The sequence below is a fragment of the Schistocerca serialis genome, chromosome 5, assembly GCF_023864345.2.
Source record: "Schistocerca serialis cubense isolate TAMUIC-IGC-003099 chromosome 5, iqSchSeri2.2, whole genome shotgun sequence".
Classification (NCBI taxonomy): domain Eukaryota; kingdom Metazoa; phylum Arthropoda; class Insecta; order Orthoptera; family Acrididae; genus Schistocerca; species Schistocerca serialis.
Genome location: NC_064642.1, coordinates 555,216,788 through 555,237,789, shown reverse-complemented (window position 1 = coordinate 555,237,789; position 21,002 = coordinate 555,216,788). Strand labels below are relative to the sequence as shown.

At 42.5% G+C, this 21,002-nt stretch overlaps 1 pseudogene; it reads left to right on the top strand.

Moving 5' to 3' along the window:
• The first annotated feature begins 349 nt into the window (after positions 1-349).
• On the top strand, positions 350-467 carry LOC126482724 (5S ribosomal RNA; annotated as a pseudogene).
• The last annotated feature ends 20,535 nt before the right edge of the window (positions 468-21,002 follow it).

Genomic DNA, 21,002 nt, shown 5'->3' with positions numbered 1-21,002 from the left:
CCGGGCTATAAATTGACGCTGGTTTGTCTGACCTGCGCTTTGAAGTCCCCAACTCGGCCATAGTGCTGCTTTTCATCGATTTTAAATGAGCTGCTCTACACTTTAAGCCCTGGCACATCAAGAATATAGGCTTGCGTTTAAATCTACGTCTGATTCAACATATTGTCATTCCTCTGAGGACAGCGCGCAGTTTGCACTTCCCCTGCGCCATATAGTGACGTCTGGCAGCCACAATTTGCTGCGAACGATCGTCACTGAAGCGGCGCGGCGGGCGAGCGTAAGCGCTCGTGCTAGCCTCTCCGTCTCCTGAACAGATCTGCCGTAGATATCGACAGGTCTTCTGTAGATCGCCGACGGCCTTGCCGCAGTGGTAACACCGGTTCCCGTCAGATCACCGAAGTTAAGCGCTGTGGGGCTGGGCTAGCACTTGGATGGGTGACCATCCTGTCTGCCAAGCGCTGTTGCCAAGCGGGGTGCACTCAGCTCTTGTGAAGCAAACCGAGGAGCTACTTGATTGAGAAGTAACGGCTCCGGTCTCGGACACTGAAATACCGCAGGGAGAGCGGTGTGTTGACCACATACCCTTACATATCCGCATCCAGTTTCGCCTATGGGCTGAGGATGACACGGCGGCCGATCGGTACCGTTAGGCCTTCATAGCCTGTTCGGGAGGAGTTTAGGTTTTTTTTTTTTTCTTCTGTTGATCAACACATCTAAAAGAGGGAGGCCCACCATCAACGTGGTCTCCACGGCAAAACTGATTTTTCGTCTGAATGTTGTTCAGAAAATTGTGGAATATATGCAACTTCACCCCGCTGTCTACTCATACAACAAATGTGTCATCCGCATTGCGGAACCAGCAAGATTGATTTAATTTCGCATTACTTAACGCCTTTCGATAGAAATTTTCCATAAAAGCGTCAGCTGCTACTGGCGACAAATGTGAACCTTTAGCAGCCATTGTTAATAGAATGTAAAAGGGAAACTCTACGAACAATGAAATGAGTTCGTTATGTGCCGAGCATAGTGTCCCGTAAAGCTGACGACTGTATGGAGCATTTCGAATTACTTAAAATTAATTGTGAACTATTTTACAGTTTATTTGTACTTATTTGTTATTCTTACGTAACAGGATTAACTTAGTTTTTAGTTGTAGTTGTAGTTACTTTTCCTTTAAATTTCTATTTCATTTAGCTGTTCAGTTTTCTATACAAGCAGGGTCTGGAAATTGTTTGAAATTTTCTTCGTTGCTTGGAAGTTCATACTCTGTTACTACCTTATTTAAACCGTTCTTCTTTTTTCTACTGAATTTATGTTTTCTTCGTTTCCCAGTTTTTAGAGTGGTGTTTGACTCCATATCTTAGCTCTAGTGTTTCGTCTTATCAATGGAGTTAATTAAAATGGTTCCTTTTGAGTTTAGCGTAGTTGTAAAAAAATATCTCTTATCAGTGAAAGATTTCCAAATTTTCAACATTTGCAAACATTTTAGAAAAGTTAAGTAGATTCTTACCCATCTAACTACTAATAAAAACTGCGAAAGTCTCACTGGAGACGTACGAAAAATGATCATTTACACTTGTAGAGAGAATGTACTTTATTCATTAGACAAAAGAGGCTACCAGATTATGTAAATTACTACGTAATTTTTAGTAGCGGTAATATAGTGATGGATTTAGTTTAACCGCACAATGGTAAGCCAATTAACATTAATTATTTTATTAGTAATAAAGTAACTGCAATTGAGTATGGCGTTTGTAAGTAATTGAAAATAAAATAATTAAATACACCGCCTGCAGGAATACAAGTTTAGTAAATTGCAATTATTTCTACAAAATGTGCACTATGTGGACACCACTATGATTTTCGGACCTGTGCACTAGATATCGCAATAGGCGGATCAGTCATAGCAAAAGGTGGTGACAAGTATTGTGATGTCACCAGAGAAACAGTAACAGCAAAATGGGTCGGACTGGAGACCGCAGAGACTACGAATGTAGATTAGTCACCTGAGCAGCAACTCCGTAAACTACACTTCAGCCCTTGTAAAGTTGCCCTGGTCGACTGTAGGTAGTGTGATTGTGAAGTGGAAACGAGAAGGAGCGACAGCAGCTACCCACAAGACAGGAAGACTTCCTGTAATAATGGACAGGGACCATCGAGCACTTCGAAGAGTATTTGTAAAAATCGCAAGAAATCAGCGGAAGGAATCACTCGTGGCCTCCAATGTGCTATCAGCAGTCCAGATAGCACAAAGAGTGTGCGTGTATAGTTAAAAGGAATAGCGTTCAATGGTCCAACAGTTCCTCATAAGCCACACATTTCTTGAGTCAGTCCTACGCTTGGGGTGATCTTCTGAGCGACGACGCTGAAAAGTAGTAACTGGAAATGAGTGATTTGATATGATGAATCAGTCTATACACCATGGAAAATCGGATGGATATGAGTATGGCGAAAGCCTAGAGAACGTTACCTGCGATTGCGTCTAATAGATGCAGGAAATGGTGACACGATATGGGGTGCTTTTCTGTGAAATGGTATGGTCCCTTTATCGTGCTTAAGAAAACGCTAAATGCGAAAGGATATAATTCTACAGCAATGTGTACTGCTTGGTTAGTTGTTTGATTTGTGAGGGAAGGGACCAAACAGCGAGGTCATCAGTACCATCGGGTTACGGAAGGATGGGGAAGAAATTTGGCAATCTTCTTTCAGAAGAATCATCCCGGAATTTACCTGAAGAGATTTAGGGAAATCACGGAAAACCTAAATCTGGATGGCCGGAGGCGGTTTCGAACCGTCGTCCTCCCGATGCGAGTCCAGAGTGCCAACCACTGCGCCACCTCGCACGGTGTGCACTGCGTACAGTACAGTAGAGGAACAGTTGGGAGATGATGATGGTATTAGCATGACGGTCAGCTCTGTCAAAAAGCAGAATCTGTGACGTAGTGGTTTGTAGACAATAATACTCGTGAAATTGACTGGCCTGCCCAGAGTCTCGATATGAATCCAATTGAACATTTTTGGGATCAGTTAGAAAGTCGTCTTTGGTCCAGGCTCCAGTATCTAACATCGTACTACCTTTCCTGGTCTCGAGTCTTGAGGAAGAGCTGCGTTCCTCCAAAAAATAAAAAAATAAAAACATAAAAATAAAAAAATTATCGCGTGGCAAATTCTGCTGGGAGTACCCTCATGGGGCATTCGGCTGGATGGTGCAAGTTCTTTATTTGACGCCACTTCGGCGACTTGTGCATCGATGAAGTATTCTTTTTTTTCGATAAAAGAGTGTTTTCAATGTTTTAAGTGCTAATTCATGGCAGGAAGCGTCAACGGTACGTTGGCCAAGTCGCGTAAAAATATTATTATATTTTATGTTTATTTTGTTGTATGGACATACCAAAATTATAGGTGAAGAGGCCATGTGATCTGAAGACTCATCATTGATTCTTCTTGACCGCGTAAAGTTTCTGTGTCAGTTCTTAGAATCAGCGAAGGACATAGTTATGGGTGCTGGCAGCAGGGAGTGCTCACTCATTGTTGAAACAGAAAAAGAAACGTTGTTTCAGGAAATCGCGTGATTTAGAAAGTAAGCACAAAAATATACTGGCACCAATTCACATTCACCGGCCGCTGTAGGCCAGCGGTTCTAGAAGCTTCAGTCCGAAGCCACGGGACTGTTACGGTAGCAGATTCCAGTCCTGCCTCGGGCATGGATGTGTGTAATGTCCTTAGGATAGTTAAATTTACGTAGTTCTAAGTCGAGGGGACTGATGACCTCAGATATTATGTCCCACAGTGCTTAGAGCAATATGAACCAATTCGCATTTGGCTTAGCACACTATGACTCGATTATACACACATCAAAAAAAGTTTTGCATCACCCCGGTTCCCAGAACTCCTGAAGAAAGACGTTGACTCTGGATATTTTATCACGCAGTCCCTTTGACTGTTCAGAGATATTACTAAAACCGCACAAAGATGTAAACAACTATGCATGAGCAGCGCCTATTAGACGGAAGGGCTCCAACAGCCGATCAGTTCCAGTCATTCAACAAGGAAGGAGGTACATGGTTCGTGTTGTCTGTAGTTCAACCATGGTCAATACCGCAATTCCTCTTTTCCGCATTGCTACTTTGTGCCAGGAAGGGCTCTCAACAAGGGAAGTGTCCAGGAGGCTCCGAGTGAACCACAGCGATTTTGTTCAGACATGGAGGTGACACAAAGAGGCAGGAACTGTCGATTACATGCCTCGCTCAGGTTGCCCAAGAGCTACTACTGCAGTGAATGACCGCTACCTACGGATTATGGCGCGGAGGATTCCTGACAGCAAAGTCATCATGCATTCAACCAGACAATCAAAAAAATGGCTTTGAGCACTATGGGACTTAACATCTATGGTCATCAGTCCCCTATAACTTACAACTACTTAAACCTAACTAACCTAAGGACATCACACAACACCCAGTCATCACGAGGCAGAGAAAATCCCTGACCCTAACCAGAAAATCGTCGGAGACGTGTTTGGAGGCAACCTGGTCAGGCTGAACGCCTTAGACACACTGTCCAGCAAGTGCAGCAAGGTGGAGGTTCCCTGCTGTTTTGGAGTGGAATTATGTGTGGCCGACGTTCGCCTCTGGTGATCATGGGAGGCGCCAAAACGGGTACGTGAATGCCATTCTCAGACTGATAGTGCAGCCATATCGGCAGCATATTTGCGAGCATTCGTCTTCATGGATGAAAATTCGCGCTCCCATCGTGCACATGTTACGAATGACTTCCGCCGGGATTACAACGTCGCTCGACTAGAATGGCCAGCATGTTCTCCAGGCAAGAACCCTACCGTACACGACTGGGATAGATTGGAAAAGGCTGTTTATAGACGATGTGACCCACCAACCACTCTGAGGGATCTACGCCGAATCGCCGTGGGACAATCTGGACCAATCTTGATGAACTTGTGGATAGTATGCCACGACGAATACAGGCATGCACCAATGAAAGAGGACGTGCTACTGGGTATTAGAGGTATCGGTGTGTAGTATCGGAGTGTACAGCAGTCTGGACCACAACCTCTGAAGGTCTCGCTGTATGGTGGTACAACATGCACTGTATGGTTATCATGAGCAATAAAAAGGGCGGAAATGATGTTTATATTGATCTCTATTCGAATTTCCTGTACAGGTTGAGGAACTCTCGGAACCGAGGTGATGCAAAACATTTTATGATGTGTGTACATGCAATTATCTTTATAATAACGCTGGAAATAAGAGAAAGGTACAACACTGAGATTAAAATACAGGCATTAGGAATATCGGTGATATGATTTTCTGATGACATTGCTATCCTCACTGAATGTGAAGAAGAATTACAGGACTTGTAGACCCGAATGAACAATCTAACAAGCATGGAATACTCACTGATACTCACCCGAATGAAGATTAATTGTGAGGATCAGCAGAAATAAGCTGCTAAGTAGTAAAAGAATCCTGCTATGTTGGAGTAAAATATGACGGACGAAGCAAGAAGGACACAACAAGCAGCCTAAAACACGGCGAGAGGGTATTCGGGGCGAAAAGAGGCCTGAATTTGAGGAAAAAATATATAAGAATTTAGGTCTGGTGCAACTCACGGAATGGTAGTGAATCGCGGACTGTGGGAAAATCAGAGAAGACGACAACTGAGGAATTTGAGGTGTGGTGCTATAGATGGATGCGGATGTTAGGTAGAGTGATAACGAATGAGGAATGGAATCGATGAAAAGAGGAACTTAAGGGAAACTCTGAGAAGGCGAAGAAGAAGAAGAAGAAGAAGAGATAGGATAATACGACACGTTTTAAGACATCCAGGAAAAATTTACATGGTTCTAGAGGGAGCTGTAGAGGGTCAAAACTGTAGGAGAAAATTGAGTAAGGAATACATCCACCAAGTAACTGAGCACAAGCGCTACTCTGAGATGAACAAAAAACAAAAAAATTCTCATTCGCGTGTCAAAACGTTGGTGCTAGACTCTCGCAGATTACCTGTAAGTAGTACCACTTAGACTGCCCATGCGGTTATGTCCTGCCTTCATATCTCTTCACGTCTGGCGAACAAGTACTACAACAGTGCCATATACAACTCTCTTTCCTTGGCGGGTGGAAACTGTGCGGTCTCTTTCTCTCGAGGGGATCACATACCAGAGTTGGGGTAAATTACGTGCTTTGCTAAGATTTCACTACGTGCCCGCGACAGTCAGTTAAATAGCCATAGGAATGGCAAAGACATATGCGGAAGAGCAGCAGGCCGGCAAAATATCGTCTAATATACGAGAACGCAGCAAATAAATAGTTGCACTGTATGCAGCCCCACGTCTATGTGTGAATATTTCATCAGTCTAGCGCTTTTGTTATTTTAGATTTTCCCAGTGTTATGATTTTGATCTCCTCTCATGTATTGAGTGGGGTAACATCATGAGTATTGCAACAAGTCAGATTGCCGAAATATCCCATCTTCTGGACGACATTTTTGCCAGACAGTCGAGATCAGATGGTAACTCTCACGAAACAGTTATTTCGCCCTCAGCATCTCACCCATTGAAAAGTAGATCGTAAATTACATTCATAATCAAATGCTCTTCACATATTCCAATCGTTAACTTTGGCAACGTCTAAATCCAATGTCCTAAAGTGAAAATTAATAATAGGGAATTGGGGTTACGAGCGCAATTTTGATATCAAACTGATATGCAAATTAATGAAATTGATCAATTAATCATCCCCACCATGACCCATCCTCGCTCACTCCCAATCCGAACCACGCCCACCCCTTCCCCCCCAGACAACATGTTTTTCTCGGCCTACAATTGTGCCCAAGCCCATTCGCCTCTCCCTCCCCTCTCTAATCCTTCCCCTCGCCCCAACCTACCTTATTGGTGGGAATATCGTATTTTGCTGGGAATTTCGAATTTTGATTAGAATTTCTAATTTGAGTCTACAGGCACACACGGGTCGCTGATAGTGTTACGCTTTCGGACAGAAATGGTATCCGAAATCCGTTTTCGAACCTATCTGCGAAGGATTCCTTACACCAAGAACTGCAGCATAGTTTTCAGACAGTCCCTCTGCATCTTGTAACAGTCTCTGCCCTGCCCTCTCTGCAGCTTAGTCCATGTGATCGTCCCAATTTAAGTCTGCTCTGAATGGAAGTCGGAGAGTGCTATATTTAAGACCATCTTCATCCTGTGGGGAAACAGGATGAGCTGAATTAATGCGACAGGAGTGCGTTTTGACCACTCAGCGGAATTGGGAACATGATGTCATAGCTCTGCCAACCGTGTACAGTGTGTAAGATCAGCGCCAAAAGAAGCTTTTCCCTGCAACATGTGGTAGTAGATGAGAAATAACGAGCAGTTACGGTGGTGTTTCTTCTACATCTACATCTACATTGATACTCCGCAAGCCACCCAACGGTGTGTGGCGGAGGGCACTTTACGTGTCACTCTCATTACCTCCCTTTCCTGTTCCAGTCGCTTATGGTTCGCGGGAAGAACGACTGTCTGAAAGCCTCCGTGCGCGCTCTAATCTCTCTAATTTTACATTCGTGATCTCCTCGGGAGGTATAAGTAGGGGGAAGCAATATATTCGATACCTCATCCAGAAACGCACCCTCTCGAAACCTGGCGAGCAAGCTACACCGCGATGCAGAGCGCCTCTCTTGCAGAGTCTGCCACTTGAGTTTTTTAAACATCTCCGTAACGCTATCACGGTTACCAAATAACCCTGTGACGAAACGCACCGCTCTTCTTTGGATCTTCTCTATCTCCTCCGTCAGACCGATCTGGTACGGATCCCACACTGATGAGCAATACTCAAGTATAGGTCGAACGAGTGTTTTGTAAGCCACCTCCTTTGTTGATGGACTACATTTTCTAAGCACTCTCCCAATGAATCTCAACCTGGTACCCGCCTTACCAACAATTAATTTTATATGATCATTCCACTTCAAATCGTTCCGCACGCATACTCCCAGATATTTTGGAGAAGTAACTGCTACCAGTGTTTGTTCCGCTATCATATAATCATACAATAAAGGATCCTTCTTTCTATGTATTCGTAATACATTACATTTGTCTATGTTAAGGGTCAGTTGCCACTCCCTGCACCAAGTGCCTATCCGTTGCAGATCTTCCTGCATTTCACTACAATTTTCTAATGCTGCAACTTCTCTGTATACTACAGCATCATCCGCGAAAAGCCGCATGGAACTTCCGACACTATCTACTAAGTCATTTATATATATTGTGAAAAGCAATGGTCCCATAACACTCCCCTGTGGCACGCCAGAGGTTACTTTAACGTCTGTAGACGTCTCTCCATTGATAACAACATGCTGTGTTCTGTTTGCTAAAAACTCTTCAATCCAGGCACACAGCTGGTCTGATATTCCGTAGGCTCTTACTTTGTTTATCAGGCGACAGTGCGGAACTGTATCGCACGCCTTCCGGAAGTCAAGAAAAATAGCATCTACCTGGGAGCCTGTATCTAATATTTTCTGGGTCTCATGAACAAATAAGGCGAGTTGGGTCTCACACGATCGCTGTTTCCGGAATCCATGTTGATTCCTACATAGTAGATTCTGGGTTTCCAGAAATGACATGATACGCGAGCAAAAAACATGTTCTAAAATTCTACAAGAGATCGACGTAAGAGATATAGGTCTATAGTTTTGCGCATCTGCTCGACGACCCTTCTTGAAGACTGGGACTATCTGTGCTCTTTTCCAATCATTTGGAACCCTCCGTTCCTCTAGAGACTTGCGGTACACGGCTGTTAGAAGGGGGGCAAGTTCTTTCGCGTACTCTGTGTAGAATCGAATTGGTATCCCGTCAGGTTCAGTGGACTTTCCTCTATTGAGTGATTCCAGTTGCTTTTCTATTCCTTGGACACTTATTTCGATGTCAGCCATTTTTTCGTTTGTGCGAGGATTTAGAGAAGGAACTGCAGTGCGGTCTTCCTCTGTGAAACAGGTTTGGAAAAAAGTGTTTAGTATTTCAGCTTTACGCGTGTCATCCTCTGTTTCAATGCCATCATCATCCCGTAGTGTCTGGATATGCTGTCTCGAGCCACTTACTGATTTAACGTAAGACCAGAACTTCCTAGGATTTTCTGTCAAGTCGGTACATAGAATTTTACTTTCGAATTCAATGAACGCTTCACGCATAGCCCTCCTTACGCTAACTTTGACATCGTTTAGCTTCTGTTTGTCTGAGAGGTTTTGGCTGCGTTTAAACTTGGAGTGGAGCTCTCTTTGCTTTCGCAGTAGTTTCCTAACTTTGTTGTTGTACCACGGTGGGTTTTTCCCGTCCCTCACAGTTTTACTCGGCACGTACCTGTCTAAAACGCATTTTACGATTGCCTTGAACTTTTTCCATAAACACTCAACATTGTCAGTGTCGGAACAGAAATTTTCGTTTTGATCTGTTAGGTAGTCTGAAATCTGCCTTCTATTACTCTTGCTAAACAGATAAACCTTCCTCCCTTTTTTTATATTCCTATTAACTTCCATATTCAGGGATGCTGCAACGGCCTTATGATCACTGATTCCCTGTTCTGTACAAACAGAGTCGAAGAGTTCGGGTCTGTTTGTTATCAGTAGGTACAAGATGTTATCTCCACGAGTCGGTTCTCTGTTTAATTGCTCGAGGTAATTTTCGGATAGTGCACTCAGTATAATGTCACTCGATGCTCTGTCCCTACCACCTGTCCTAAACATCTGAGTGTCCCAGTCTATATCTGGTAAATTGAAATCTCCACCTAAGACTATAACATGGTGAGAAAATTTATGTGAAATGTATTCCAAATTTTCTCTCAGTTGTTCTGCCACTAATGCTGCTGAGTCGGGAGGTCGGTAAAAGGAGCCAATTATTAACCTAGTTCGGTTGTTTAGTGTAACCTCCACCCATAATAATTCACAGGAACTATCCGCTTCTACTTCACTACAGGATAAACTACTACTAACAGCGACGAACACTCCACCACCGGTTGCATGCAATCTATCCTTTCTAAACACCGTCTGTACCTTTGTAAAAATTTCAGCAGAATTTATCTCTGGTTTAAGCCAGCTTTCTGTACCTATAACGATTTCAGCTTCGGTGCTTTCTATCAGCGCTTGAAGTTTCTTGTTGGGAAAGCTAGGAAGACTACATGGCACAGAAGAAGGGCAAATGTTCTGCTACTGCATTATGACACATCTCCAAACTACATACAGTTACTGCGGTCTGAAGGATATCTGCGTCTCTCAGGTTGTATTTATGTCTGTCACCCAACATACGTGGCGATCCTATTAAATGTACAGGTTTTGGTTTATTGGAGCAGGTGGTTCGTGATTGAAGTCACTTCCTCAGAGCGGTGTAAAGTTTCTTCACCTATACTGTAAGATAACCATATCCAACAGACTCTCAATCGCTTGAGAAGGTTCCTGTATTGTTCATTCATAAGCAGTGTAATACATCATTTTTTTTTTCGATTGTAACACACTCACTCACTGTACACTTCCATACACTTTGTTTTTTCTATCATGGCTCAGAGATCTATGTCAGCTGATGCTAAACTGACATTAACACGTTTCGATCCTCCGGCTCTCAGCGAAAACTGAACATCGCATGGCTTAACCTATACAGCTACCACAACGTATGCAGGTAGAAGTAAAACAGAAGTAGGTCATTTGACCATTTTTTCCGTCGTTCTATCGGGATGTTTCAGTTGTGTGACATAACCTGCGTTCGAGTCGCATACAACTGCGTGTTCTGTGTGTGACACACAGCACTCTCTACTTGCAATCGTTAACAGCGAACCTCTCGGTCATCAGAGGACTTCCATCCTGTTCGACACATTCCTCTAGACAAACAAAGATTTATGCGACTTAAACTCCATTTCTCTGCCACATCTTCGGCATAAACTCGAGTCTTTAGTTTCATAACTACAGTGATTCTAAGTTAGAAACAGACGTTTGTGAGGTACTACAAACGCCATGTATACAACTGCTCGACAAATGTCCTGTTTACGGAGTTAGTGGCAGTGTGACGTGTAATTTCACATGTCAAACACCGTTGCTATGCGTTTGTCTCTTTCGTTGTAAGAGGCTTTCTCCGTTACTAACGAACATTCTAGATAGGACTGATGCGGGTATAGTATAATTTCTGAACCGTCATCGGAATAGTGGTGGCTATTCACTTCTGTACATGTATCACAAGCCATCGATGTTTTAACCAAATGCTGGGCACTTTGGAAAAATTACATGAGGTGGAACTTGCGGTCTTTCAAGGCCACAGTTCATTTGATAGGAGCACTTTATTTATTGTTGGGTTTTGTCAGTGTTTACTTGTTGTAATATCAAATTGTTATATTCCAAACAGTTTTTGTTTATAGTGGATTATATAAATCAAATGAAAATTTGTTTTTTACATCGAATGGCAGAAATTACATCGTTATGTAATTTGCGCACATTTTGTTTTACATTGCTTTTTGTTACAATAATATCTTTTATTTTTTACAGTTTACATTCTCACATATTAAACATTATCAGGACATACAGTTTTATTTTATCTTTTTGAAGACAACTGGTATATTTTCTCATTTATCAGTTTTTGCTACATCTATAGAGATTGTAACAAATATGAAAAGAAAATGAAAACTTCAGTACAATGAAATACCTATTCTAATTTTACTGTGATAGAAATGACCATGTCACCACGACACACTTACTCATTTTTATCACATTCTAAGCATTTCACAATCCGGCTGGAATGAGAACTACGTACAAATTTTCCACAGTGGTTACAAATTGTTTTTATTTTTTTGTCTGGGTTTCATGGACACCAAGAACACCTTTGTCGTTTGTAGTTGGATTAGCGATTCCAGGTGTATTGAGTCTCTTAGGCTCATAGTCAGATCCAAGAGTAAGAAGACCACTTTTTGCCCCCTTTTGAAGGCACCTCCTATCAAGTTGTCTTCTGTTGATGAAAGGATGCACAAGCTATCATCCTAACTGCAGCAGCAACTGCCACCCCTTCTGAATTGAAGTCAGGCTTTGTGGGTGTTGCTGCAACCATATAACCATTGCAGCGATTCCAGCAGTGTCGACCATATCACAGAAGGGAACAATGGGCTAGCGCTTGGTGTTGTGTTTCACGCTACAGGTGCCCACAAGTTGATCCATGGTATCAACATTCCCCCTAATGTTTATTGTAATGATCTATTACTTCTGGTTTCTTTTCGTGACCAACTTCAGTTCGTGATAAGTAATGAGAGGAGACAAGTTGCATGGGGGCTTAATTATTAAGTTTGAAAATAATTTTTAATTTTTCGTAGCTGTATGTCCGATTACGCTGTGTCTCGTAAACGGTTGGCCCTGACTAGTTTTAGTACGCAGTCTGACTGCATAGAACAACAACAAAGAATGAAAGAAAATTTCCGTTAACACAATTAATTAATTAAGTCCCCAGCAACTATAAAACCTACGAAGCCAACAAAGCACAAGTGTAGCTGTTCTGCGTATGGAAGTGTGATTCAACGTACACATCTGGCACGGTTCTTCTTCAATAAGACAAGAAATTTTAAATATCATTTATACTGAAGTAATTAAAAAATAGAAATACTATAATTGCGTAAGGAAAGCAGAATTACACTCTAATACAAGAACACTAGCCAGATGCTTTGTTGACTGAACCTGTAATGACGCATTATTCAGGACACTGAAATAATGAGAGAGAAAAGAAATTTTTTTTTTTTTACCTTCGTTTATATTGATGAAAAGCACTCTAAACATTACAATCTCTCCACACCGACTCGCTACTACCACATCTCAACAAGAACTTTTCAATATCACATCTCAGCAAGCACTGCCTACTACGAGTTCTCGACCAGCACTTTTCACTAGCACATCTCAACAAGCACCGACTACTACGAGTTCTCCCCAAGCACTGACTAATACGAGTTCTCCCCAAGCACTGCCAGTGGAGGCGGCTGAATAATACTCTTTGGCGCAATCTCTGGCGCAGTGGCTCAGTGTAGCCACCTTTCAAAGTATAACTGCTGATGACTTCTTTGGTCCATATGATACTAGTGATATGGAATCAGAGAATCCAAACTCAGAGGAATTTACTTCTCTCGAAAGATATGGCTGCATCTCCTTAGGAATTACAATCTTGTTTTTCCTTAGAGTTTCGACATAGGTGGTTTTCACCGCCAGCAGTTGTCGCACAAATGGTATGCTACTGATATAACTGCCAACTACAATATTGCGGCCCATATTGAACCACTTTGCAGTTAGCTCTCTTATCACTCTGGAACACTGATTTACTTCTCTGTGTTGGCCAGATTGTTTTCGCAGGTAAATCTGTCCATTCAGTCGAAATGCATTTCTAGAATCGCAAGCCCACCATATTTTTATACCATATTTAGAGGACTTACTTTTCATGAGTTGTCGAAAATGACATTTCTCTCTAAATGCAACAAGATGTTATGTCAAATTCTGAACTGTATATGGAACATTTCCCAGATGTATCTAAATGTAGCTACTTATCATGAATTCTACGATCTTCCCAGGTTTCCTTATTGTCAATTCTGAGAAAACGTGTGATATCTGGAAACCTTTTTTAGGCGCATTGTTGTTCTGAAAATAGGCCTGCCATGTTCTTCTTTCCACTGTTTACTCAAGTCCTCCCTCCCTGACCTGTAGACTCCAGAAGATATAATCAAAACAATGAACGCCTCTAACTCATCCACATCTAGTTCCTTCCATACCTTAAGTGTACTACTAGGATAATCTTCATTCCACATTTTGTACACTCGCCTAGCTCCTCCGTTAGTTTCCTTTACCACAACGGATAGTATTTCTGGTGTAATTAGGAGCTTTAGGGCTTCTTTTATTGAACTAGTGGGTACCACTTTAGGACCAGGTTTATGACGAATTATACTGTGAGATCGAGTATGGTACATAGTTGGAGGCTCTTTGTACCAAATAATTCCAATTTTTCCACTGAAATGATCTTTCATAGTATTGTCATTACTTGCAGTTACATCATCTACACTGTGAATGAGGTCATCTTCATAATCTTCCTGTTCCATTACATAACTGCCTCCTCCTCTTTACTATCTGAGGGGAAGTGTTCATCATCATTCAGGTCAGAAATACTTTCATTATCGACATCGGCATAATCCCACATCTGAAGAACAATCTTATAAGCTTCTTCAGCCCTAAATAAAAAATTAGTCCTATATTTAAATTCTAACCTAAGTTATAAGAGAGTAGTTTTTCCTACAATTCCCAGAGTTTTTGTAAGTTTGACTTACTTTCGTTATAATGAAGACATTTCTTTCATTTTATGAATAATACTATACGCATAACCAAAACTGTAAGGTTTGAAAGCAAACTCTGTGCTTATCGAATAAAATCAACCATCATCCCTTCCCTTGAATCGACAATGCTGTCTGAAGCTTAACAACTGAATAACCTTCATTTCTGGCAAAAATGAGTCCGCTAAACCAGCTCGGGTCTCTGAAGACTCCAAGTGCCCATTTCCGTTGACTCCTATGCTACATCATCATAAATTAAAGAAATAGTTAATTAATGGTATTTCTATATAGTAGTCATTTAGATCATAACTACGAGAGAGATGTCGGGGACCATGAGCGTTACAGGTCCAGTAAATAATGAAATGCAAGAAGTGTAAGTGGTGTGGGTATCAAAACATCCCACATGCCAGCCGAGGGTTAAGGAAGTAGTTTTTCATTTTACAGGTTATCACCATAGTTTATTGCAGAGCAACCTGCAAGTAGAATGAATGTAATGCGCTGGAAACATATTTCTTACATTGGGATAGTGACAGCTTTGCAATCCATACCACTAATAGGTCGGAAACTGCAACGATCTAACATTATAGTGTGTTTTAAGTGCAGAACATTGTAGCCTTAGGAGTGCATATGTTTATGTCCTCTCCTACCCGTGACATATTGGTAATGACCCCGGACACAGAACAATACTTTAGAACTGATAGCGCAGTTGATTTACATAAACCCCTGCAAAACTCCTTCCGTCTGCAGCTGCATCACGCATAGAAACCACCCGTCTCTTGTTCTTAACCGTCTGTTATATCATGACAACAGTTTCATATCTACTGTTCATCGATAAGGGGTGCCCATCTGGAGAAATCTTGTGGTCTTGGATGGCTGCAGGACAGCTGTTAGAGCCTCGGTTCACACTGTTCCTGCATGGAAAGTGGAATGTGGCGGTCTACTTCTGGTGACCCGCTGAGAACGTTGGTCAAAGACAATGCGAGATCTTTATGTCTCTAACTTTACCCTAAGAATGGGAGATTGCCCTGTGACTCCCATTCACGTAAAGATCGTAAGTTACGCACTATGATCGAAGTGCTAGAGCTATGTAGGTCGCTGTCTGATACACTTTTGTGTATATGTTCGAGAATTAACAAAGAATGAACGTATGCACAGTCATCTACTTACATGCCCGATGATACTCGCAAAGCAGTGGAGGGGCTGTTTAGCGATGATATAGAAATTCGTAAGCAAGTTGCCACGTCACTGCTCGGTGTTGAAATTACCATAAAATTGATAATTTTGATCGCACCACCAACTATGATGCTTATTATTACAATACACCGACGGTTTCTTTTCCATCCCAACAGTCCACCGGTACGCTGTTGATTACCACATAATGATTGACTGACATCGCTTGTTTCAGATGGAGAAAGAGTCTTGGTGGAGGAGACAACACCTTCCAGGGATGGCTAACAACGAAACAGTAATCAAGTGCATGGCAGCAATATGAGGAATCAATCAAACGGAACACAGCGCCATTAGCTATCCCGTCACTGTGAATGACGAGTTTAAATGTAGAGGTCTTCACTCACCTTCGGACAGCAATTTGGAAATGCTCCACAATGCCTCAAAACTCTTCGAAACTCCTTAGGTCGTGACTGTCTTTTATTTCAATCACCCAGTGTGTGCGTGTGTTGTGGGATCAGCAGCACCAACATGATTTACACTGTGCAATGTCCAGTTTTCTGAGGGAGCCAATGGCCCAAGAAACGTGTTAATGTCACTTTAGATTCTGATACATAGGTCGAAATCCTGCCGGAAAAAAAGATGGAAAAAATGTATTGGAGTGTACAAAGCATGTTACAGCACAAAAAGTGGGGTGTCAAACAATGCAACAGGGACATTCTCCTGCAACTCATAAATTGTGGAAGAAGGTTCTCGAACACTACAGGCGACGAAACTTAAACCCGGTTGTGCAAGCGACGCCGATCACTGGCCACCTGCTCCACCGCTGATTGAATGACACCACTCTGTTGAGACGGAGGGAGCCTTGGCGAACGCTGGATATCTGCTACTTGTCGCTGTGGAACATGGAATTAAATGGAGAGGTAATCACCTTAATATGGTTGTTTGGAAGCGTACCTCATTGCTACAGACTAGTCCTACATCCATATGATGCGATGCCCTATAACTGATTTTACTTTTTTTTCATCAATAAGATAACAGTACCTCTTTTCATTTGTGCTCCCTCACACACATTGTGAACAGCACCTTCCAGCGATAGTCAACGCTGGAAGAGCAATCATGTACATCACTGCAAAAAGAAGGAACAATGCACCAAGAGGTCTGCTACCCCTTCAATGGGAAGATGAGATTAACTGTACAGGTAATCACCTTCGAATAGCTGTTGCAAGCCCTCTACAATACCGCAAACTCTTCCAGTTACCATATGTAGCTATGTCTTCCATATTTTTGTCAGTGAGAAACATCGCCTCTGTGATTTACTTCTACCTGACTATGTTGTGGTAGCCGTATAGGTTAAGCTCTGCAATGTTCAGTTTTCGCTGAGAGCCAGAGGATCGAAACGTGTTAATGTTAGTTTAGCATCAGCTGACATAGTTCTTTAAGGAATGGTAGAAAAAACAAAGTTTATGGCGGTGTACACTGAGTGGGTGTGATACAGTCGAAAAAAAAAAAACAATGTATTACACTGCTTGTGAAGGAGCAACACAGGAACCCTCTCATGTGATTGAGAGTCTGTTGGATATGGTCATACTACAGTATAGGTGATGAAACTTTACACCAGTCTGTGCAAGCGACTTCAATCACGAACTACCTGCTCCAATGAACCAAAACCTATATATTTAGTAGGATCGCCACATATGTTGGGTGACAGAGATGCATGCAACCTGAGAGACACAGATCTCCTTCGGACTGCAGTACCTGTATGTAGTTTGGAGATGTGTCGCAATTCAGTAGCAAAATCTTCGTCCTTCCTCCGTGCCATGTAGTCTTCCCAACTTTCCCAACAAGGAACATCACCGTAACTGCTCGTACTATCTCTTCTACTGCCCCGTGTTGCAGGAAAACGCTTCGTTTGGCACTGGCCTTACACACTGTACACGGTTGGCGGAGTTGTGGCACCATGTTCCAATTTCCACTAAGTGGTCAAAACACGCCCCTGTCACATTAACTCTGCTCATCCTGATTTCCCACAGGATGCAGACGGTCTTAGATGCAGTGCTCTCCGACTTCCATACAGGTCAGACTTAAATTGGGACGATCACATGGACTAAGCTGCAAAGAGGGCATGGCGGAGACTTAGGAGCAGTTACAAGATGCCGAGGGACCGTCTACAAACAGCGCTGGAGTTTTTGGTGTATGGGATGCTTAGCAGATAGGTTGAAAAAAAGGCGACTCGTTTCTAGATACGGGAGTGGCACGAACATGATTCACCAGAGGCTGTAATCATCAAAAGATTGTAAGAGGTCCGAGAAGATGTAATTTCGATGTATTGCTCATGCGCTGCCTGCGATATGCAAGGTGTCTGACCAGACTGCAGTAGGAACTGTGTAGCTGTAGCAGTAAGTTGTTGCTAGTCTGCAGTCTGCTCTGGTCTGGTATAGTGTATCGTGTTGGCTGGGCCGGTCGCGGTGCAGCGATGCCGGAGCCTGAGTATTATTGTATAAGGTAAAAAGTAGCCTCGCGCGTATGTAGTAATGTTATCTGAAGTCCCATGTAAATGTTTTAAAAATGTCATAATAATAATCTTTCTCATATAAAGTAATTTTAACAACCATTCATTTCAATTTAAAGAATTTGCTAATTTCTCCAATCCATGATCATCCCGATTATTGCAAAAGAAAAATCAGTTGTTTCCCTTTCATAAATGACAAATCTATCGGCCAGCATTTCACAGGGCTGCGCCAGAAAAATTTATTGTAAGAGCAGATATACGAGGGCCGTTCAGAAAGTAACCTCCGGTTGATTTTAAAAAATACACCAAGTTAAATAAAAATATTTTAATATATGCATCTTAAAACTACATCTTTGCACTATTTTTCTACATAGTCTCCATAGCGATTGAGGCACTTATCGTATCTCTTCACAAGCTTTGAAATTCCTTCTGCATAAAAATCACCCGCTTGTGCCTGGAGCCAGCCTGTGACCGCATCTTTGAGCTCTTCGTCGTCATCAAACCGCTGTGACCCGAGCCATTTCTTCAAATGCATGAAGAGGTGATAATCACTTGGCGCCAGGTCTGGGCTGTAAGGTGGATGGCTGATAACGTCCCACTTGAAGGACTCAAGAAGGGCCGTTGTTCTGCGAGCAGAGTGAGGACGGGCGTTATCGTGCAAAAAAACGATACCAGAAGTCAGCATACCACGGCGTTTGTTCTGTATAGCCCGTCGTAACTTTTTTATTGTTTCACAGTACATGTCTTGATTAATGGTCGTACCACGTTCCATGAATTCAACCAACAACACCCCTTTGGCATCCCAAAACACCATTGCCATCAGTTTTCTGGCAGAAAAATCTTGCGAGGCTTTTCTTGGTTTGGTAGGCGAATTTGAATGTGCCCACATCTTTGATTGTTCTTTTGTCTCAGGGTTCACGTACTTAATCCAGGTTTCGTCACCAGTCACGATTCTGTTTAACAATGGTTCTCCTTCGTCCTCATAACGTGACAGAAAGTCTAATGCAGAGGCCATTCTTTGAGTTTTGTGGTGGTCGGTAAGAATTTTGGGCACCCATCATGCACAGAACTTACGGTAACCCAATCTTGCTGTCACTATCTCGTACAAGAGAGTCTTAGAAATCTGTGGAAAACCAGTAGACAACTCCGACATTGAGAAACGTCGATTTTCACGAACTTTTGCATCAACTGTCTGAACGAGTTCGTCAGTCACCATTGATGGTCTACCACTCCTCTCTTCATCATGAACGTTTTCTCGTCCACTTTTAAATAAACGTACCCATTCACGGACAACTCCTTCACTCATAACTCTTGGTCCGTACACGGCACAAAGCTCACGATGAATAGCTGCTGCAGAATATCCTTTGGCTGTAAAAAACCTTATGACAGCACGCACTTCACATTTGGCGGGGTTTTCTATTGCAGCACACATTTTAAACTGCCACAAAAACTAAACTAGCGCAGGTTCGACGTTCACTCGACCACGGCTTGATGCCGACTGACCTGTTGAGTGCGTGAACGCACAGATGGCGTCGCTACTCCCCCCACAACCCGCACTGTGACCAATCGAAGGTTACTTTCTGAACCGCCCTCGTATATGCGTTATCCGGCGACTTCATTGAGGTAAGAATTTTTCCTTTTTTTATTCAGAATGATCTTTCAGGGCCATGACGCAGCACTGCTGTCGTCCAAAATTTACCAGATTAAATTCACAGTGAATTATTGAAAAGTCATAAGTGAGCGACAATTTAATTGAGAGGTTAGTTACATTGTATTATTACCAGGTTACTGAATTTATTTTTTTATTGGGATGTTACACTGAATGTGAATGACATAATTATAATTTTTACTGTTGAGAGATTTAGGAATTTTTCTGTTTTGAGGTTACACTAAACGTGATTATTATTTATGTTAATATTTTCTGTTGGGAGGTTACGGTAAATGGTTTTGTGGGGAGGTTACAAGATGTCTCTGCATAAATGTCGTGTGGCTAGGGCCTCCCGTCGGGTAGACCGTTCTCCTGGTGCAAGTCTTTCGAGCTGACGCCACTTCGGCGACTTGCGTGTCGATGGGGATGAAATGATGACGATAAGGACAACACAACGCCCAGTTCCGGAGCGGAGAAAATCTCCGACCCAGCCGGGAATCGAACCCTGTCCGTCAGGTATGACATTCCGTCGCGCTGACCACTCAGCCACCAGGGGCGGACATGTCTCTACATGAGCCTACGCAAATATATGGTTGAATGGATAGACGTGATTCCAAACTGAGGATGGTGTTTTGGGTAGCATTTCTGCCGAAAAGTGTAACACTATCAGCAACCCGTGTGTACCTGTACATTCAAGGCCGTTTTTATGCAGGGTGATGGTAACACAGGTGTAATGATCGTGTTTTTTAATAGCGAGGTCCTGACGCAAAATGTATGTTGTGCATTGTAGAATCCCTCTGTGGTCAACTTCAGATGTCATTTCTCAACAGCGTTCCTCGGAAAGAACACCGTGTTCCTTCCATGGATTCCCAGTTGTCCTACTTGGCGAGTGTAATACGACTGTTGAAAAAAAAAAAATTACTCGCCATGCAAAGTGACTCTCACGATGAGTTTAATTAATTAGCCTATCAGACTGATATCAATGACGTGACGCCTGCAGGGTGAGAGAGTTGGCTAGCGCGCCACGGAATGATTCTTGGCGAGCATTTCTTTTTTTCTTTTCTTTTTCTTTTCGCTGTGGCGATATCTTTTAACGAAATTTCCATCTCCCATCTACACAGGGTGAGTCAGGCTCTCATGATTAGTTTCGTAAACGCTATTATGATATAGCATCATACTGGTAAAATGAGACCTTAATAGTGTACAAAACAGATCCATTCTCTCGAATTACAGCTTGTTGTTGTCGAATGTAGAATGATTGTGTTTCTTCCAACATGTGACCCAATGGCATGAAAGATTGTATCCGCTAATGTTATTTCAGGTTGTGACGTCCCCTCTCCCGTGTGCT